The sequence below is a fragment of the Pongo pygmaeus genome, chromosome X (assembly GCF_028885625.2).
Source record: "Pongo pygmaeus isolate AG05252 chromosome X, NHGRI_mPonPyg2-v2.0_pri, whole genome shotgun sequence".
Lineage (NCBI taxonomy): Eukaryota > Metazoa > Chordata > Mammalia > Primates > Hominidae > Pongo > Pongo pygmaeus.
Window position 1 is genome coordinate 139,175,854 of NC_072396.2, and position 19,728 is coordinate 139,195,581.

At 44.3% G+C, this 19,728-nt stretch overlaps 1 protein-coding gene across 2 annotated transcripts in view; it reads right to left on the reverse strand.

Annotated features, from left to right (window-relative positions):
• PLAC1 (placenta enriched 1) overlaps positions 1-19,728 on the reverse strand; it is a 196,070-nt gene that overhangs the window by 156,632 nt on the left and 19,710 nt on the right. For both annotated transcript variants that reach the window (XM_054471931.2, XM_063660247.1), the window contains exon 2: positions 8,743-8,827. The gene's annotated coding sequence lies outside the window, so the exon portion shown is untranslated. The remainder of the gene's footprint in view (positions 1-8,742; positions 8,828-19,728) is intronic.

Here is a 19,728-nt window from a genome sequence, read left to right on the forward strand (position 1 = left end):
TGGCTGGGTGCAGTGGCTCATGCCTGTAATCTCAGCACTTTGGGAGGCCAAGGTGGGGGGATCATTTGAGCCCAAGAATTCGAGACCAGCCTGGGCAAGATGATGAAACCCCATCTCTACAAAGAAATACAAAAATTAGCTGGGCATGGTGGAGTGCGCCTGTAGTCCCAGCTACTTGGGAGACAGGTGGGAGGATCGCTGGAGCCTGGAAGGCCGAGGCTGCAGTGAGCTGTGATTGTGCCACTGCATTCCAGCCTGGGTGACAGAGCGAGAGCCTGTCTCAATAAAAAAAAAAAAAAAAAAAAAAATTCCCACTTTAATTGCAAACATCTCTCCACACCACTCCATATTTTTACCTTTCTGAGTCCCAGTTTCCTCAGCTGAAAAATAGGATTATAAAGTTGTTGTGAGGTTTAAGTAGATTAATATTTGTAAAGTTCTTAGAATAATACCTGGTCCGCAGTAAGCTCTTAATAAATGTAAGCTATTATCATGAATGTCACCGTCACCCAGATTCCTTCTGGATGACCAACCATTTTTATATGGCCTGTGGGTCTCAGTTTAGTGTCATGGCTATTCCCTCACTTCCCGTCCCCTCCCCTTACCCCCTCTCTTCACTGGAGTTTAGAACTTGCCCAAGGTTATACAGTGAGAGAGCTAGGCTTCCAACCTAGGTGATCTGTGTAGGGAAGTAGTTCTCCAGCTTGAGCACACATTGGAGTCACCTGGAGAGCTTGTTAAAACACAGATGACTGGGGCCTATCTCTAGTTTCCAATTCAGTAGGTCTAGAATGGGGCCCAAGAATTTGCATTTTTAACAAGTTCCCAGTGACACTGAGACTGCTGGTACCTGAACTACACTTTGAACATCACTGATACATAGATTCTGCACTCTTAACTGCCTTACTATACTATCTAGGTCATTCCCCTGTGAAATCTTTTGTTGACTCCCTCATAACCTTCAAGATAAAGCACAGATGCCTCCTTAAAACATGCAGGGCATGCCAGGCACAGTGGCTTACGCCTGTAATCCCAACACTTTGGGAGGCTCAGGTGGGCGGATGGATCACCTGAGGTCAGGAGTTCCAGACCATTCTGGCCAACATGGTGAAACCCTATCTCTACTAAAAATACAAAAATTAGCCGGGTGTGGTGGCGGGTTCCTGTAATCCCCGCTACTTGGGAGGTTGAGGCAGGAGAATAGCTTGAACCCAGGAGGCAGAGGTTGCAGTGAGCTGAAATCATACCACTGCACTCCAGCCTGGGTGACAGAGTGAGACTGTCTCAAAAAACAAGCAAACAAAAACATGCAGGGCATTTCATGATCTGGCTTTGTTTAAATTTCTAATCTAATCTCCTTTGGAACCCTCCATACACCCTATGTCCATCCTCCAAAGCTATTTTTCCATCTTAGAATGTATCAGAATATACCAGAAGCTCCTTCTGGCTTCTGTTCCTTCTTGCTAGGATGTTTGCACCCTCACACACTCCTTTGGCCAATGATGCTTGACAAATTTATTGTGCTTTAAGGTTAGAGATTCATCTTAAGCATTACCTCCTGCTAGAAGCCTTATAAATTCTATTTCCTACCCCTACTCGAAGCTGGAGTGAGGGGTCTCCTTGCAGATCCAGCTCCCTGGCCTTCCCTCGGTCACACTTCTGCTCTCACACTACTGTAATTTTCTATACATTACTTTCCCTTATAATCAGGACCTGTTTTATTCATCTCAGTATTTCTAATGCCTGACACTTGGTACATAATTGTTGAATGAATGTATAAGGTTGATGCTTGAGGAATATTTCAAGAACAAGATAACAATATTAAAAACTTCCTGGCCGGGTGCTGTGGCTCCTGCCCGTAATCCCATCACTTTGGGAGGCCGAGGCGGGCGGATCATGAGGTCAGGAGATCAAGACCATCCTGGCCAACATGGTGAAACCCCATCTCTACTAAAATACAAAAAATTATCTGGGCGTGGTGGCATGCGCCTGTAGTCCCAGCTACTCAGGAGGCTCAGGCAGGGGAATCACTTGAACCCAGAAAGTGGAGGTTGCAGTAAGCCGAGATCACACCACTGCACTCCAGCCTTGCGACAGAGCAAGACTCTGTCTCAAAACAAAACAAAACAAAACAAAACAAAAAACTTCCTGGTGAAAATATGGAGTCAGAAGGGCAAACTACCTATTGCTCTAAGCCTGCCCCAGTGTCACAGAATTTATTGACCATATTTTATCCCGTTACCTATCTCCCTTTCCCCCTTTCTCTCCCTCCTCTTTACCCCCATCCAGTGCCGGAGACACTCTGCCCATGCTCCTCAGGCTATCTTACCAGTCCTTCTGGCCCAGTCTCTGATTACCTCCCAATTTCCTAAGGCTGCCTCCTTTGCTGCGGAGAGAGAGCCTCACATAGGCACCCCTGTCTCTGGTAACACCACAGGACCTAGACAACTCCGGTTAGCAGGGGTGTGCTCCCCCTCCCTCAAAAGTAGAGAGGCTTGCAAATAGAAGGAAAGGGCTAGGGGCATTCTCTCTCAAGTGACATGGATTTCCATTCTCCTTCTGGATTGTGGCTTATTTCACTTAAAAGGGAGCCTTTAACGCCTCTTAGAAGAGTGGAATGGGATCTTCTCTCATGCCATGTAAATCTCTCATTTTTTTCTCATTCTGACATAAAGGCAGATAATGAATGCTGATTTGCCTTGTAATTTATGAGTTATTTGAATAAAGGTTGCTCCGTGAAGATCTAAGAGGCATCAAGACAAGCTTCATATTTATATCTTGCTTCTCTTAATGACTGGCTTTAAGTTTCATCAAAAGAGTTGTGGGGCAGCCAAAGCAAACAGTAGGGGGAGTTATACTTTGCAAATTGTAGCTATGAGATAGGACCGGCCAACTCTGGTAGAAGTTCAAACAGAATATGTCACTAAACAAATAACTACTACAACAAGCAGCAACAACAACAAACCCTCAGGAGGACAGAGAATCTGATTTCAAGGATGCCACCTTATAATATTCAAAATGCCCAGTTTTCAACAAAAAATGTATGGGATCTGCAAAGAAATAGCCCATACAAAGGAAAAGAAAACAATCAATAGAAACTCTCCCTGAGGAAGGCCTGATGTTGGACTTTTTACACAAAGATTTAAATCAGCTATTTCAAATAGGTTCAAAGAGCAAAAGGAAACCATGTCTAAAGAACTAAAATATGAGAATGATATCTCAATAAATAGAAAATATAAATAGAAATTATTTTAAAACAACCAAATAGAAATTTTTGAATTAAAAATATAATAACCAAAATGAAAAATTCACTAAAGATGTTCAATGACAGATTTGAATGGGCAGAAGAAAGAATCAGCAAATTTGAAGATACTTATATTATCCAGTGTGAGAAACAGAAAGAAAAAAGAATGAAGAAAAATGTCAGAGCCTCAGACACCTGTGGGACACCATCCAGCATAACAACGTACACTTAATGGGAGTTTCAGAAGAAGAGGAGAGGAAGAAAGGAGTATAAAGAATGTTTGAAGAAATAATAGGCAGAATCTCCCCAAATTTGATGAAAAACATTAACCTGCACATCCAAAAAGCACCATCAACTCCAAGTAGGATAAACTCAAAAATGTCCATATCTAGATACATCATAATCAAACTGTGACAAACTGAAGCCAAAGAGAATCTTATAAGCAGCAAGAGGGAAGTGACTCATCACATACAAAAGACCCCCAATAAAATTAACAGTTTATTTCTCATCAGAAACCATGAAGACCAGAAGCCAGTGTGATGACATATTCAAAGTGCTGAAAGGCAAACAACTGTCAACCAAAAATTCTATCCCCAACCGAACTGTTGTTTAAAATAAAGGAGAAATGAAGGCATTCCCAGCTAGACAAAAAGTGAGAGTTTGTTGCTAGGATATCTTCACTACAAGAAATGATAAAGGGAATCTCTCAGGCTGAAATGACAGGACACCAGATAGTAGTTTGAATCCACAGGAAGAAAGAAAAGAACATCAGTAAATTTAATATTTAAAGGTAAACGTTAAAGATTTTAAGGTATTTTGTAACTCCCTTTTTTCCTATCTGATTGAAAAGACAATTGCATAAATCAATAATTATAAATCTATGTTGATGGGCACACGATGTATAAAGATGTAATTATGATGCACATTTTGTAGATGAGGAAACCGAGAAGTGGGGAGGTAGTGTACCTTTCCCAACATCACACCTCAGTCAGGAGGCAGAGATGATATGCCTGTCTGATTGCAGCAGAGCCCATAAGTTTAAACCCCTTGCTATGCTACCATGTAAGGAAGAGCCGTGGGCCTCTCCACGTGGCTGCTAGTTGGGCTGTTGGAGGAAGCTCAAAACATCCTGCCTAAAAAGCTCCTTGAGAACAGTTCTTCCTTCATAGATTTCTCCTGTATTCCTCACAGTGTCCCCAGCACAATGCTAGGCACACAACAGACACTCAATAATTCCAGTTGAATTGAGTTTCTCTGAAGTGACCTACTTAGTTAAGGGACCTAAAAGAAGAGGTAGCTTTAGCAAGGAAATGATAAGACTAGACACCATTCATTAAGTGCTTCCCATTGTGCCCAGCACACAGGCACTCTGCTAAGTGTTTATATGTATTCAAGTTATCTAGATTTACCCACCTAAGAACCCTGTGAATTATGTACGTTACTTATCTTGTTTTATAGAACGAGAAAACTGAGGCACCACGCATTGAGTAACTTATGAAAAGTCCCACAGCTAGTAAGTAGCAGAGCTAGAACACGACCCCAGACAGTCTGACTCCAGAGCCCATGCACTTTCCATTTGACCGTGTCAGGGGCAGCTGAGACTTTTCCAGCTATAGTTTCCAAACAGGGGACTGACACTCAGAGCCAGGAGTATGATTTCAGGAGTGGCAGAAAGGTGCCCTCTCTCAATCTCTCTTTATTAATCCACCAACCTGCTGGCTGATGCCTGAAATTCCACTGTTGGGGTTCTTGTCCCCTGAAACAAAGGCCCAGAAAAGAGCATACAAGTCATTATGATATTCTTTCCATAGAGAAAGGTGTTTTCTGTTTCTTTTTCTTTCTTTCTATCTTTTTGTTTTGTTTTGTTTTTCGAGACAGAGTTTCGCTCTTGTTCCCCAGGCTGGTGTGCAATGGCTTGATCTTGGCTCACTGCAACCTCCACCTCCCAGGTTCAAGTGATTCTCCTGCCTTAGCCTCCCAAGTAGCTGGGATTACAGGTGTTCACCACCACACCCGGCTAACTTTGTATTTTTAGTAGAGACGGGGTTTCACCATGTTGGCCAGGCTGGTCTTGAACTCCTGACCTCAAGTGATCCACTTGCCTCAGTCTCCCAAAGTGCTGGGATTACAGGTGTGAGCCATCACGCCTGGCCCCAGAGAGACAGTTTTGTCATACACATGTGGACAGCACATGAAGATGCACTCTGATCCAGGGGTGAAAGCACAAGCACATGAGGACCTGAAGGCTCCATATGAGAAAAAGGTGTGAGCTTGCACACTGCAACAGACAAATGTTACCATTTTTGAGAGGGCCAGCCTTTGTCAAAAGAAAGTCATTGCTCTGGAAGCTCTTCTTCACAGCCAGCATTGAGTTTCTGAGAAGGAAAGTGTTTTATGTGAGAGTTTAGAGCAAGGTTTCCCAATGGGAGTGGGTGCTGAAACCCCTAGAGTTGTCGATTTACCACCGAATTCATTCATATTCAATAGCTGTGAATAATTACTCAAGATGAATTCTTTTTTTTAAGAGATAGGGGTCTTGCTCTGTCACCCAGGCCGGAGCACAGTGATGCCATCATAGCTTACTGCAGCCTCAAAATCCTGGGCTCAAGTGATCCTCCCGCCTCAGCCTCCCAAGTAGCTAGGACTATAGTTGTGCGCCACTATGCCCAGCTAATTTTTTAAAAATTTTTTCGTAAAGATGGGGTCTCATCATGTTGCCCAGGCTGGTCTCAAATTCCTGGGCTCAGGCAATCCTCCTGCCTCGGCCTCCCAAAGTGCTGGGATTATAAGCATGAGCCACAGTGCCTGTCCCAAACTCCTCTAATTGTCAATACTGTTATTGCTTCCTGGGAAATAACTCCTGTCTGACTGTAAAGTAAGAGAAAGGGGGCGAGGAAAGGATGGAGCCGCCTCTTGGTATGGAAGTTGCAGCTGAAGGAAACGGCAATGGGGGAAGTGCTCTTGCCTGGGCTTGGCTCTGTCCTTGATGGCTGTGTGACCTAGAGCAAGTCTTTCCGGCCCTTCCTCTCATCTCCCTCAGCTTCACCTGCCTTCTATATGCTGATGGTGCCCATACCTGTATCATCCTCCTAAAGCTCTCCTCTGAGTGACAGAGCTATTTTCCCACGTGAGGCTAAGAGCTCCTCCAGAGAACACTTATGAAAACAAACATCCCTTAGTTTTACACATCTATCTATAAGAATATGAATATTCCTGCAGCCTGACTTCACAACCTATGCTCTGTGCTACATTGTTTTTAATTCCAGCACCACTACTTTAGAGCTGTGCAACCGAGATGAATATGCCCGAGCGTCAGTTTGTATCTCTATAAAATGGGGATATAATTGTACCTACCTGTCACATGAATGCTTTTCACTGTGCCTGGCACATATTTAATGCTCAATATAAAATGCTCAACTTTTGAAGGTGAATAAATGAGCAATGGTTGGATTTGATTCCCAAATTCATGTTTTTGTCAATAGATTAGGTCCTTGCTCCATTTTTGAGACATTTAAATCAAATAATCAAATAAAAGTCCATTCAAGCATTAGCAACAGCCTTCTCATCTAGACTACAAGATAGACTACCCTAGGGGCCTGCTCATGAACTTGCAAAAGTACTTGGCCTAACTGGAACTTCATGAATGCTATCTAGCAATATTGTAGGCCTACTACTGCCGGGGTAGAGCAGACAGATTGGCACCATCTGACTGGAGACTCAGTGTGGTCTATTTGGTGGGATTTCTGGGGCATTGGGAAGCTCTGCCCCTGTTTTCCCAATCACACCCTTCTGATTCCTGAAATTCCTTAAGTGTCTTCCGATAAGACTCAGTCCAAAAATAACTACCCTATGAGTTCTTATCCCAGCACTATGGCCTCCTTCCTTGGGGGCTTTTGCCTCCTTGAGACGCCTGTCAATATACAAGTATAAAAAATTACCCAGGATTGATGGCAAACACCTGTAGTTCCAGCTACACGGAAGGCTGAGGTGGGAGGATCATTTCAGCCCAGGAGGTCGAGGCTGCAGTAAGCTGTGATTGCACCTACAAGTCATGCCGCAGGATCTTACCAATGAACTCCCAACTTGTAGTTAATTCCGTAACAGGGCTTGACAGAGTGGGGGCACACAATGGCAACATGAACTAGAGGGATGCCTTCCAGCAGTAAGGGGAGTGGTGCAGATGGAGGTGGGGGCTGGTGTATACATCCTCTGACCCTACCTCACTGCATGCAGCCCTTGTGTCCCTTCCTCCAGATTTCCTAAAGCTCCAGACAGAAATTAAATCCAGCATCTAAGAAGCCCAAGATTAGGCCATCAAGTCATATCAATTTGAGCTAATGGGTGCAGAGGAGGCTGTTCTACATGATGGACCATTTTTCAAAGAGATACAGTTTTATGACTGCCCAGCCGGTACAGTAGCATAGAACTAATAGCTAACCAAGGGCTGCCAAGTTCCAGGCCTGCCAGATCTGTTTTAATCACAAGATAAGAACCATTCATAATTAATGCATTTGGTCTGTATGTGGGCTCTACTACACTCCTCGCCAACAGTTTGTTCCCTGGGTTGTGATGAGCATGTGCCCACAATGCTTACTCCATTTTTTAACAGGATCTCAAAGAAAACCCAATATTTATGAAGCCCAGCCCCTGGAAAATGCTCTTAAATGCTGAGATAGGGCCATTCAAAGCAATGACTGAGGTTTGGCTGTTGCCAGATTATCAAAAAGCACGACTGTGGATGAGGAGAAACCTTGAGCTTTATTAGAATGAAACACCAGCCTCCTGAGTCAGGAACGGATCCTACCTTCCTTGTCTGCAAGGAATATGTCCAATGTCCTTGCTAGGAATATGTACAACGTTACCCAAACATTAGCTGAACACATTGTTTTTGTGGGCATCAAGTGGAGAGTGGGAGGTAGTCAGAGAAGCCAGAGATGCAACTTTGTGGTTACTTAACCAGCCTTGGAGTAAAATACGTTCCCAGCAAGCTGGGAAGAGAGACGGCGAGGGGCCCACACCACTGCTCCCTAATACTGCTGGAAATAGACACCCATTGCTGTTTCCTCCCAGGAAAAGTGAATGAACAACAAGGATCCTGTGTGCCTTCTCCTGCCATGGTACACACACTCACACACCCCCTCATACACAAGTCCTTTGTTGAGCCCTGAGGCAGGAAATGGGAAATTCAAAAGGAAGAGCCTGAGAAACCATTTTATTTCATTTCAGGGGGCTTCTCACCATCCCTTGAAGGAGGCAGCCCCAAGTGATATAGACCAGAACCCCTCTCACAGAGTCTTAGTTCACATCCTAGATATAAAACAGAGAACTTCCGGGGCTTAGAAGTTTTGTCTGTTGGGGGAAATCTCTGCAGGCTCAAAAAGTAACCCAGGGTTGGCCTTATGGGTGTGGTGGATTTGTGTTTCAGTGAAGTGAACACAGAAAAGAGGTGAGTATATATGTACACACAGAAATCACAGGAAAAAACTCCAAAAACTCACTTGTGCTGGGTCTTGAGGGCCAGTCCAGCAGAAAGATACTTGCCTTTCTCCTTCAGACTTCGTTGTCAGTCTCGTTTTCTTTGTCCTGTGGAGTAGAGGGGAGATTTGGAGTTCATGAGGATGGACACACAGGCAGTATGTGCCCCAAAGCCCTTGGCCAGGCAGTAATGGGGGCCTCAGGAATAGCTAGGGCTGTTTCCTCAGAGAACTGGTCATGTGAAAGGACAAAGGCTTTGGATCCTCAAAGGGCAAGAGGATTCCAGATGGAGCAAAAGCTTAAAGGCAAATCTGAGCAGGGTGGGTTGGCAGGGGTGCTAGGGATGAGGATGAGGCCTGGTTTGAACAGAAGGCTCAAGGCTGGGAGCAGTGAGAGGTGAGAGGGAAAAAAACCAGATTGTACTTGTCAGATACTGCAGGCTGTTGGCATGAGAGCGTTCACTGCCCTTCCCTTAGAAAAAAAAAAAAAATGTTTGCAGACCGATGTGATTTTATGAACTGCAAGCTTTAGGACCCTGTCTGTTTAGTGGCCTCACCTCTGGGGAATAAATCTCTTGTCTTCAAAGATCTGTATGGGTCCTAGGAAACCTGATTGAAGTTCTTTCCTGGATGAAATACAGTAAACCAGGACAACTGTGCCTGACATCCCACAAGTAAAACAAGGAGGTGTGTGCCTAGCTGTGCCTTGTTTGGGAGGGGAACATTCTGGAGGGAGCCACAACTCCCATCTGCTGCTCAGCCAGCCCTCTCAAATGTGTTAGGTTGAAGGTTCAGAATAAATCCTCCACGTGAGTTTTCTCCAAACTCCATCCAGGGCAAACTTCCACACTTAGCCTGTTGTCCTCAGTCCATTGGCAATGACCTAGGCCTGATCTCAAAGGCAAAGCCTGGCTGGTTTTGGGAGAACTATTAGCACTGGGAACGCATGGGGCTGGGGGGCTCCCCACAGCTCAGCAGACCCAGTCCTCCCTTTCTCTGCTCTTGGGACCTGCAGGAGTTAAAATGCAGGCTTAGTCCCCCACTCCACACCTGCAGAGGGGACAGCAAGCCTAATCTGCCCCCAATGGCTGGCATACAGGGGCCTCATTCACAATTCACTGTGTTTCAAGGCCTCTCACAGCCTGCTCTTCCATGGGCCTCTTTCTAATGACTTGCTACCGCGAACAGCCAGGCTGCTCTAATCTTGAAGATAGGTCTGAACCTCCCTCCCTCAGCACATTTTTAAGGAATGGCGTTCCCTCCCCTCTCTCTCTTTTTTTTATCATCATCAAAATATATTCACAAAACACCCACATCTCTGTCCACGCTATAAATCAGGGTGGGGAACCTCTGGCCCACAGCCCAGATCTGGCCCTCAGCTTGATTCATCTGGCATGTGGGGGATACTGTACTTACTGCCACAGCTGCAACCCAGAGAATAATGCCTCCCTCCCCACAACCTCCCACCCCCTGGACTGCTGGGGCCATCCCCTTCCAAATGGAGCCTCAAAAATAGCCAGACTCAGATGGGGGTGGTGGCTCCTGTGGCTATTTCAGTTGCTATTAAACAGGAAATGGGACTACAAAGCCAAGGAGGTGATTTTCATAATGAGAAAAGTCACCATTTTGTGACCATTTTACTAATTTCCAGGACTGGGCTGAGAAAGCATATCACCTATATTTTCTCGTTTAACCTTCCCAACCCTTTTGCACTAAGAACTTTTGTTTTCATCTGGAGGGTAGGAAGCAGGGGCTCAGGAACCTGCCTAGTGCCACGGCTATAAGGAGCACAGCTGGGGATCAAATTCAGGCCCAGCTCACATCAGAGCCTCTGTAACCAGTAGCAACCTCTGTAACCTTACTGGCTGCTGGATAACTTGGAGGTGCTTGCTCTTGCAATTTTTGTCTCATATCTTTTGCTTGTCTCTGCAGTATATGCAATAACCATGTGGTTGTTCTGCAGTGACTATAAATTCTACTCCACTTACTTAAGTGTGACAACCTCTGCTCTAAAGATTTGTTTAAAAAAAAAAAAGAAAAGAAAAAAGAACTGCAGAAAGAATTAGAGGGTCGAAATAGTGTTTAACAGACTACTTAGAATTTTAAAAGGCAGTAAAGCGCTTCTCAAGTCCAGAGCCCAAAGAAATGGATTTGCCAGGAGGAGTTTGTCACAAATATTCCCCTTTTCTATTTGCTGATATAGGTCATAGCTGATAGGGAAGAGAGAGAGAAAGCAAGAAAGACAGAGGAAGAGAGAGAGAGAGAGAGAGAGATAGAGAGAGAAAACACCCTTTGGTCTTACTCAGCAAGACACCTCTTCAAACCCTCCCATGGTATCTCAACTGGTACAACTCCTCATCTCCTAAAAGACTGCCTTGGGATGGCATCTCTGGACAGGTGAGCTGAAGCCCAAAATTTATGCCCCAACATAATATAGTATGTCTCTGGGCACCAAGAAAGAGGTTATAAATCCAGAATTACCCAGTAGTTGAAAGGCTAAAAACAAAAAGTGGGCAGTGGGTAAGTTCAGAGCCCCCAATGTCATATAATCTGTCTACCTAAAAAAAAAAAAAAAAAAAAAAAAAAAAAAGAAGAAGAAGAAGAAAAGGAGCCAGGCGCAGTGGCTTACGCCTGTAATTCCAGCACTTTGGGAGGCCGAGGCAGGCGGATCATAAGACTGAGAGATCGAGACCATCCTGGCCAACATGGTGAAACCCTGTCTCTACTAAAAATACAAAAATTAGCTGGGTGTGGTGGCATGCGCCTGTAGTCCCAGCTACTTGGGAGGCTGAGGCAGGAGAATCGCTTGAACCTGGGAGGCAGAGGTTGCAGTGAGCTGAGATGATTGTGCCACTGCACTCCAGCCTGGTGACAAAGTGAGACTCCATTTCAAAAAAAAAAAAAAAAAAAAAGAAGAAGAAGAAAAGGGAAATGTAAGCTTTTGCCTGATATGAAATCTGCAAATACCATGGACCCACAAATACCCTTTGCTGACACTCCAAGGCAGTAGACAACTGCTTGGGTTTAGGAAAAATCAGAGGGAACTCTAGACTGATCCAGGAAAGAGGCAGCTGCTTAGTGACAGAGCCCCAAACTGCGCTCCCCCCCACCCCGCCCCAACTCCTGCTTCTTAAGGCCCAAGTGACCAGAGGTATAGAATAAAAGAAAGGGTTGGCTGGGCCCCTGACCCCACCAACAGGGTGGTCTCTGAACCCGACAGCTGGTACAAACAGCCCTGGCAGTGCAATACTCCAAATGAGTACATCTTGTCCTCCCAAGATCCTTAGAAATCGAAGCTTTGCTATGCTCATTACTGAGAAGGCTCTGGCGCCCTTCAACCCATTTGTATCTCTTCAACCTCTCACTAAACATTTGTTGTCTGGTAGGCACAGCTGCAGGCTCCTAAAAGCCATGGCCCCAGACCTCTGGGAAGCTCCCCTGAAAGAGGTCTAGGTGAGGAGTATCCCGAAGGGCATTGTGTTTGATTCTAGAAGCAAGTGGACACCAGGACACCACAAGATTGATCATGAGAAATCCATGCCTCTGTTTTCAGAACTTGCTTGCATCTTTCTCTTTGTGGCACTCCAAAAGCCAGTAAGTTGGAGGAGTTTGATTCTACCCAGAGAGAAGTCTATGAAGACTGCAAGAGTCTAAGGAAGTAAATCAAAATAGCAGTGCATCTAGCAGCCTGGTGACCTATTTCCTGAATTGGATGTTGGAATCGTCTTCCCACAGAACAGCCAATTGTGATGTGTTAGTATTTTCATGCTGTGCAGCCCTCTGGCATGGAGGCGCTGCCCCATTCCTTCCCAAGGAAATTCCACTGCAGGCAATGTTATGATTAGTGGACTAATAACACTTGTCGTTGGAACACTCAGACAAAGCTGCAATGTGGACTGGCCTCCAAGTCCCTTAATCACCTATTTCATCATCTCGACACTGAAGCCCTGGCAATAGGGATGGGCTTGTGGATCCCAATAATTAAGCAAAGGGACAGCTGCTTGCCTGCATGGGGATCTCCCTTCCTTCCATTCATAATCCCAAGCCAATCCGGGGTGTTAACTGGTGTGGTTACCACATCTAATACTGGATGGCAGCTAGAGAAAGAGATGCTGCAGGCTAATTCTGAAGCAAGTCACCTGCCTGTTCACTCCTAACATTCAGGCACACACATTTTCCTTGTGATTAGCTTGCTGGAGTTCTGGACAGGGGCCAGGGGAGAGGCCAGGAAGTGTGTGTGTGCTAATGCACCTGCCCCTGATTGGGAGCACCGCTAGATCCCAACATTCTAGCGGTGTGCTCCATTACCCTTCCTTCTGACATTGCATGGGCAGTTGGAAAGGAGATGTGGAAGCTCTAACCATACTGAGGTTGACGAAAAAGCTAGTTTGGCTGATGGGAAATCAGGTGGGGGCGCCAAAAGGAAAGTCCACTCTATTACTTTATTCTGGTTCCTTTCGATTCAACTTTGAACCAAATCGGAGTTAATTCGCTGAAGGCAAATGCTTATGGTGTTTGAATGAACTGATTTAGAAGTGAGCATGGATAAAAGGAGAATGGATAACACAGACAAGTAGGGGAGGGCGAGGCTGATGCAATCACAGAGGGAGGAAAAGAATCTTCAGGGACTTGCTGATTTCTCAGAACTGCCGGTTATCCTCACACCAGTGCACTTAACCTTCTTTGTGACTCTGAGAGCCATCGGGGCTTCTTGGCCACATCTTTGAGGGAAGACATAAACATATAAATAGAAAACTAAGACTAGAGAAAGGGGGAGAGTAGTGAGAGCAAGACAGAGAGGGTGAGAAAAAAGAAAATAAAAAGGAGAAAGGTCAATTATTGTTGGAAGGTGGCGTGTTAACAGCGATGCCTGCAAACCCTTAGCAGAAGCACTGGAGCTCTGGGGTGCCTGGAACTGGCTTCAGGGAGAAGCACTTTCCCAGCGCACAGTATTCAATTATTTGAAACACATCAGCAGTTCTCTCGAAAACAAGACACAAGGCAGACAATCCTCAGCTATTTTATTCCCACAGATGTTCTGTTCTATCTCCAAGGTTCCTGACATAACTACACTGTTCATAGGGTTCAAACGGGCTCGTTCCCAGGGTGAGACAACTGCACCCAAGCCAACTGAGCAAATCCCAGGTTTCCAGCCCCCCTGGACTCAGGTATCCAGAGAGAAGAATTGCTTCTGCTTTCTTCCCCCACCCTCTCTGGGAAGTACAAACTGTCCGGGTGACCAGACAGCTCATGGAGCAAAGGCTCAAACATTTTCTGGGAAAGTCCCACCCCTATCTCTTTCCCACTGACCTTTCCAAAATTCATTTGGCTTTGTTTTTGGGCTCCACAAGTTATTAAAGTTATCTTCCAGGGGAGCCAGAGATGAGGCATTCCCAATGTGGGATTTAGAACTCTTCATTTCCACCAAAATGTCAGAGTAGAGTTGTGGGGCTGTTGTTTCTCCCTCATATTTAGACAATGATGCAAAACCTGTTGATTTGTTTAGACACAATTGTCCCTCAGCAGGACAGATGGTATTCAACAGAATGGAATAATTAGGAGATTTAAAAGAAATAATTATGTGGGAAAATATGGTTGGAGTCAAATATGCCTGGTAATCTATATGAGGAATTCTGGTTTAAAATGTGGGTAAAATTTATCATTGTAGATTCTGTTGCCTTGTTATCCTGAAGTATAACTCCTTATCGACAAGAGATGTTTCATGTCGTGCTGTTAAAGACAAACATGATTTTTTAAGACTCGTGGGAACAGTGACATGAAATGTTCAGTTTATTTTCATCTCTTCCTGGGGAAACTGAAGTTCCTGGTGAAACAACTTTATGAGGCAACGGCTTAATGACTCTAAATGGTTTTAAAAAAAATAACACAGCAGGGTGGGAGTGTGTGTGAAAGGGACAGTTGTATTAAATTGATTTTTTTATTTGACTTCGAGGTGCCTTTGGCTTTTCATAGCTCAGGGTCCAAAAGTGGGAACTTTTTTTTGAAACAGACACTTCTTGAAATGCAAGCTTCATGTGTAATGCCCTTTCCTAGGCAACATCGCTCCTATGCCTACACTAGTGAGGATAAGAGAGCCTGCCTTCAACACTATCCCAAGCCAGCTGACTGCTAGAGCAAACAGGAAGCCTCAGGGCAGGGAGGAAGCTGGTTAATTCCAGCTAATGCTCTTGACCACATGGCTTGCCTCTTGCCTCTCTGCATGGCCAATGCTACCAAGTTCTCTTTTACTTGTGTGATCTGACAAAGACAATACAGCATGTTTTTGGGGTGCCCGAGCCAGAGTGGCAATGTACAATAGGATCTGCCCCATTCAAAAGGTCTGGGTACCAGGAGAAATACTGTTTTTTGGATTAGTGGATTTGGGATTATTATGTGCATTTTATTTAAGTGAGGCATTACTTAAATCTGGTCTTGATTTCAAAGATTAATTGTAACTTAAAAAATCTATAATTCTTTGGCACTGTCTACTGAAGCTGAACATACACACATCCTAGGACCTAAAAATTCCACCCCTGGGTATACCCAATGGAAATATATGCACATTTGCCCCAAGACACAAATACAGGAATATTCATAACCACATTATCGTAATGGTAACACTGAAAGTAATTCAAAGGCCCTTCAAAAGTCAAATGGATCATTGTGATAAAGTCATTCAGGCTGTGCGTGGTGGCTCATGCCTGTAATCCCAGCACTTTGTGAGGCTGAGGCGGGCAGATCACCTGAGGTGGGAAATTCAAGACCAGCCTGACCAACATGGAGAAACCCCGTCTCTACTAAAAATACAAAATTAGCCGGGCGTGGTGACGCATGTCTGTAATCCCAGCTACTCGGGAGGCTGAGGCAGGTGTATCGCTTGAACCTGGGAGGCGGAGGTTGCGGTGAGCCAAGATCGCCCCATTGCACCCCAGCCTGGGCAACAAGAGTGAAATTCTGTCTCAAAAAAAAAAAAAAAAAAAAACAACTAATTCAATAGAATACTATACTGCAATGAGAGTGAATGATCAACAGCTGTAAGCAACCATGGAGCTCTCATGAGCATGATGTTACGCAAAAGAAGCCACACACAAGAGTATGTCCTCTATGATTCTATTTATAGAAAACTAAATTGCATGCAAAGCTAATCTACGCTTTTAGAGGTCAGGACAGTGGTTACCTTTGACATGGAAGTCGCTGAGAGGGGTATTAGGTTGAATGGCGGCCCCAGAAAAGATATGACCATGTCCTAGAAGTTGTGAATGTGGCCTTTTTTGGGAAAAGGGCCTTTGCAGATGTAACTAAGTTAAGGCTCTCAAGATGAGTTCATCCTGGATTATCTGAGTGGGCCCTAAATCCAATGACAAGTATCATTATAAGAGATGGCAAAGGAGAAGGCACAGAAGAGGGAGAAGCAGAAGGCCATGTGAAGACAGAGGCAGAGAATTCTGAAGTGATGCAGCCACAAGCCAAGGAATGCCTGGAGCCACTAGCTCCAGGAAGGAAGAGGTAAGGAAGGATTCTCCCCTACAGCCCCTGGAGGAAGCACAGCCCTGCTGACATCTTGATTTCAGACTTCTGGCCTCTAGAACTGCGAAGGAATACATTTCTGTTGTTTTAAGCCATGAAATTTGTAGTAATGTGTTATGGCAACCACAGAAACTAATATAAGGAAAGTGTTCTGTTTCTTGATCTGGGTATTGGTTACACGGGTATGTTCATTTTGTAAAAATCCATCAAGTTGTACACTAATGATTTGTGTACTTTTTGACATGGATATTATACTTCGATAACAATTTTATTTTAAAAAATCTATGATTCTATAATCCGGTTTCCAATTACCCACCACTTTGGGTAAACAGAAGCTGGCTTTATGAGGTTTTATTGTTTATGTTTAAGACATGCTTCACAATAGCAGAGCCTTTTTACCAAATCAAAAAAGTATACCCGTAACGAATGTATGTTCATAGTCTTTCCCTCCACTGTAGTACGGCGAGGAGAACTTTGGAAGAAAAAATGTCAGAAGCAATGAGCAAACATCTAATTTTCATACTTTCCTTTTTGTTAAATTAGGTAGCAAGGTAGTTTAGGGGTAACAAGTCTCTGAGACAGGAACTGTCTGGAAATTTTGGATAAGGAATAGACATACCCAATCACCAAGGAGGGAGAGAGTAACAACACCCTATTATTGCTAAAAGCAGTTCAACTGTGACCCCTTTGTGGTAAACAACAACGATAATAAGCCAAATCCTAACCCCACCTTATTTGGCAATTTTGTAATGGGTGGGAGAAGCACTGTATATAGTTTGTCTGTTATTTAGAATGAGATGCAGAGATGGTGTCCTCTGTCTTGGAAAAAAAACAAAACAAAAAAAAAGAACACACTTGGCAGCCTATAAACAGTAAACCAGCGGAGGTTTCAGATTTTTCCAAAAGAATGAGATGCCTCCAAACTGAGCATGTTTCCCATTTTCCACTCCCTCCAATCCCAGGCAGATGATTTTGAACGTGCACTCTCCTCTCACTGACTTGGAAGAAGTCAGCCCTTGCCAGAACTGTGGACTCAAGAAGAAAGCCAAGTGCAGATGGAAGTGGCTGTGGAGAGCAGGCCTAAATTCCCTCAGCAGGGATTACTGAGGAACAAAGCTGGCAGAGTGGGGATTTCAAACAGTCACAGGTGCAGGGGCTGGGTGGGGGATGGGCAGTGGGGAAGAGCCTTTTTCCACCCTCATGCAGTCAGTTCTCGTGTATGGCTGTCTAAAGGGGGCCATTGCTGTCTAAATCCAGGTATTGAATATGTAAGTTCAAAGAAACCTCATCACTGAAGATGGGCAGACAGGCTTACTGTTCCCTCCATAACAGAGTTGACACTTCCTGATTATCCCTGCCCAGGCACTGAGAGCACAGGACTGTGGCTGCACAGCCTGGAGCACGGAGTGCGAAGTAAGGAAGACAACAGTGGGCCGGGCGCAGTGGCTCAAGCCTGTAATCCCAGCACTTTGGGAGGCTGAGGCAGGCGGATCACCTGAGGTCAGGTGTTCAAGACCAGCCTGGCCAACATGGTGAAACCCCGTCTCTACTAGAAAAACAAAAATGAGCTGGGCATGGTGGCGCATGCCTGTAGTCCCAGCTACTTGGGAAACTGAGGCAGGCGAATCACTTGAACCCAGGAGGCAGAGGTTGCAGTGAGCAGAGATCATGCCACTGCACTCCAGCCTGGGCGACAGAGCGAGACTCTGTTTCAAAAAAAAAAAGAAAGAAAGAAAGAAAAGAAAAAAAAGACAACAGTGGTCTTCTCCTTTCAACTCTGAGAGGGTTTTTTTTTAAGTCCAAAGTAGGAATCAATAAAGTTTTGGCAATGGTCTCGGTGCTGACTTCCTTAAGGGGCTAAATTAGGTTCAAATTGATGACTCCTCTGTCCCCTCCTGCATTGGAATCCTCAAATGTGTGTGTTTTGTTCCATTTGGATGTCCTGTCTTTCCCCTGTTAGGGTGTAAGCTACAGCAAGGGCTGGGCCTCCTGTTTCTGTTGTCACCTTCTAGTTGTTGTCATCTACAGGCAGTTGTTAATGTAAAAAGAAAGAAGAAGGAAAAAAAGAGAGAGAGAAAGAAAAGAAAACAGAAACAGAAAGACAAGAAAATAAAAATGAAGACAGAAGTGAAATAGCACATGTTTCACAGCAGGCCACTCTAGGATGGCCACAACAGTGACTTCTTCAGCAAGAAAAAAAACCATGCTCAAGGATTTGTTTGAGAGGGATAAATGTGAAATTACGGGACAAAGAGAAAAAAAAAAATCCCACCTAGAAGATGTAACAAGAAAGGCAATGTTTGTGAGGCCAGATAATAACTAACTGACTTGAAAAGAAGTCAAAACATTAGGTAATGCAAAATTCTAAGCCTGAAACCTTGACTCTAACATATATTGCATGTTTTTTTCCTAATTCAGTTTTGTCTGTATGACATTCCGGCCAAATGTTCTAACCAAAAGCCCTTGGGGAAAGACTGAACATGAGACAATAGTTCATAATTCAATTCCATCAACATTCACTGAATGCTTACTATATGCTCCACTTTCTGTTTGGTGCTGTGGGGAATGTGTAGAAAGCAGAAAATACAGTCAATGCCTGAAAGAAGCTTGTCATTTTGTTGGGGGGTGGGGGAGAAAAGACTTCCAAACATAAAACAATTAAAATAATTTAATTAGAAAATGAAGACATAGTAAAGAACCAAAAGAAACATAAGTTACAGCAAAGATGTATGGTTCAGGCAAGAATGAATAATTAAACACCACAAAAATTCTGAAAACAGTAAGAAGAGGTCTGCAGGATACAAATAAGGTAGCCTCCTGGGATGTAGGGACAAGGCCAGCCAATGTCACTCTCTGAAACAAGAAAAACTCTAGCCATTGATGCTATTAAGACTAGGGTACTATCTCAAAATCAGCAAGAGACTGAGAGTGGTTTCTAAAATCTCAACCATAAGGGATCAATTTAAAGGGCTAACCAATACAAAATAAGTTATCTTGATGTGGTTGTGACGAAAGTTTTTGGTAACCGAACGTGAATACTGAATAAGGACATCTGGATTGTAAAACGTTCTCAGCAAGTGTGTGGCATTGTTTAAGGAAGAGGATGTAAGTTGTTTAGGCCATCAGAAAGACACATTTTGGGCCGGGCGCGGTGGCTAACGCCTGTAATCCCAGCACTTTGGGAGGCCGAGGCGGGTGGATCACCTGAGGACAGGAGTTCAAGACCAGCCTGGCCAACATGGCGAAACCCCCATCTCTACTAAAAATACAAAAATTAGCTGGGTGTGGCACATGCCTGTAATCCCAGCTACTAAGGAGGCTGAGGCAGGAGAATTGCTTGAACCAAGGGGGCAGAGGTTTCAATGAACCGAGATCATGCCACTGCACTCCAGCCTGAGCAACATAGAGAGACTCCACCTCAAAAAAAAAAAAAAAAAAAAAAGAAAAGAAAAGAAAAAAGAAAAAAAGGGTATATTTTGGATG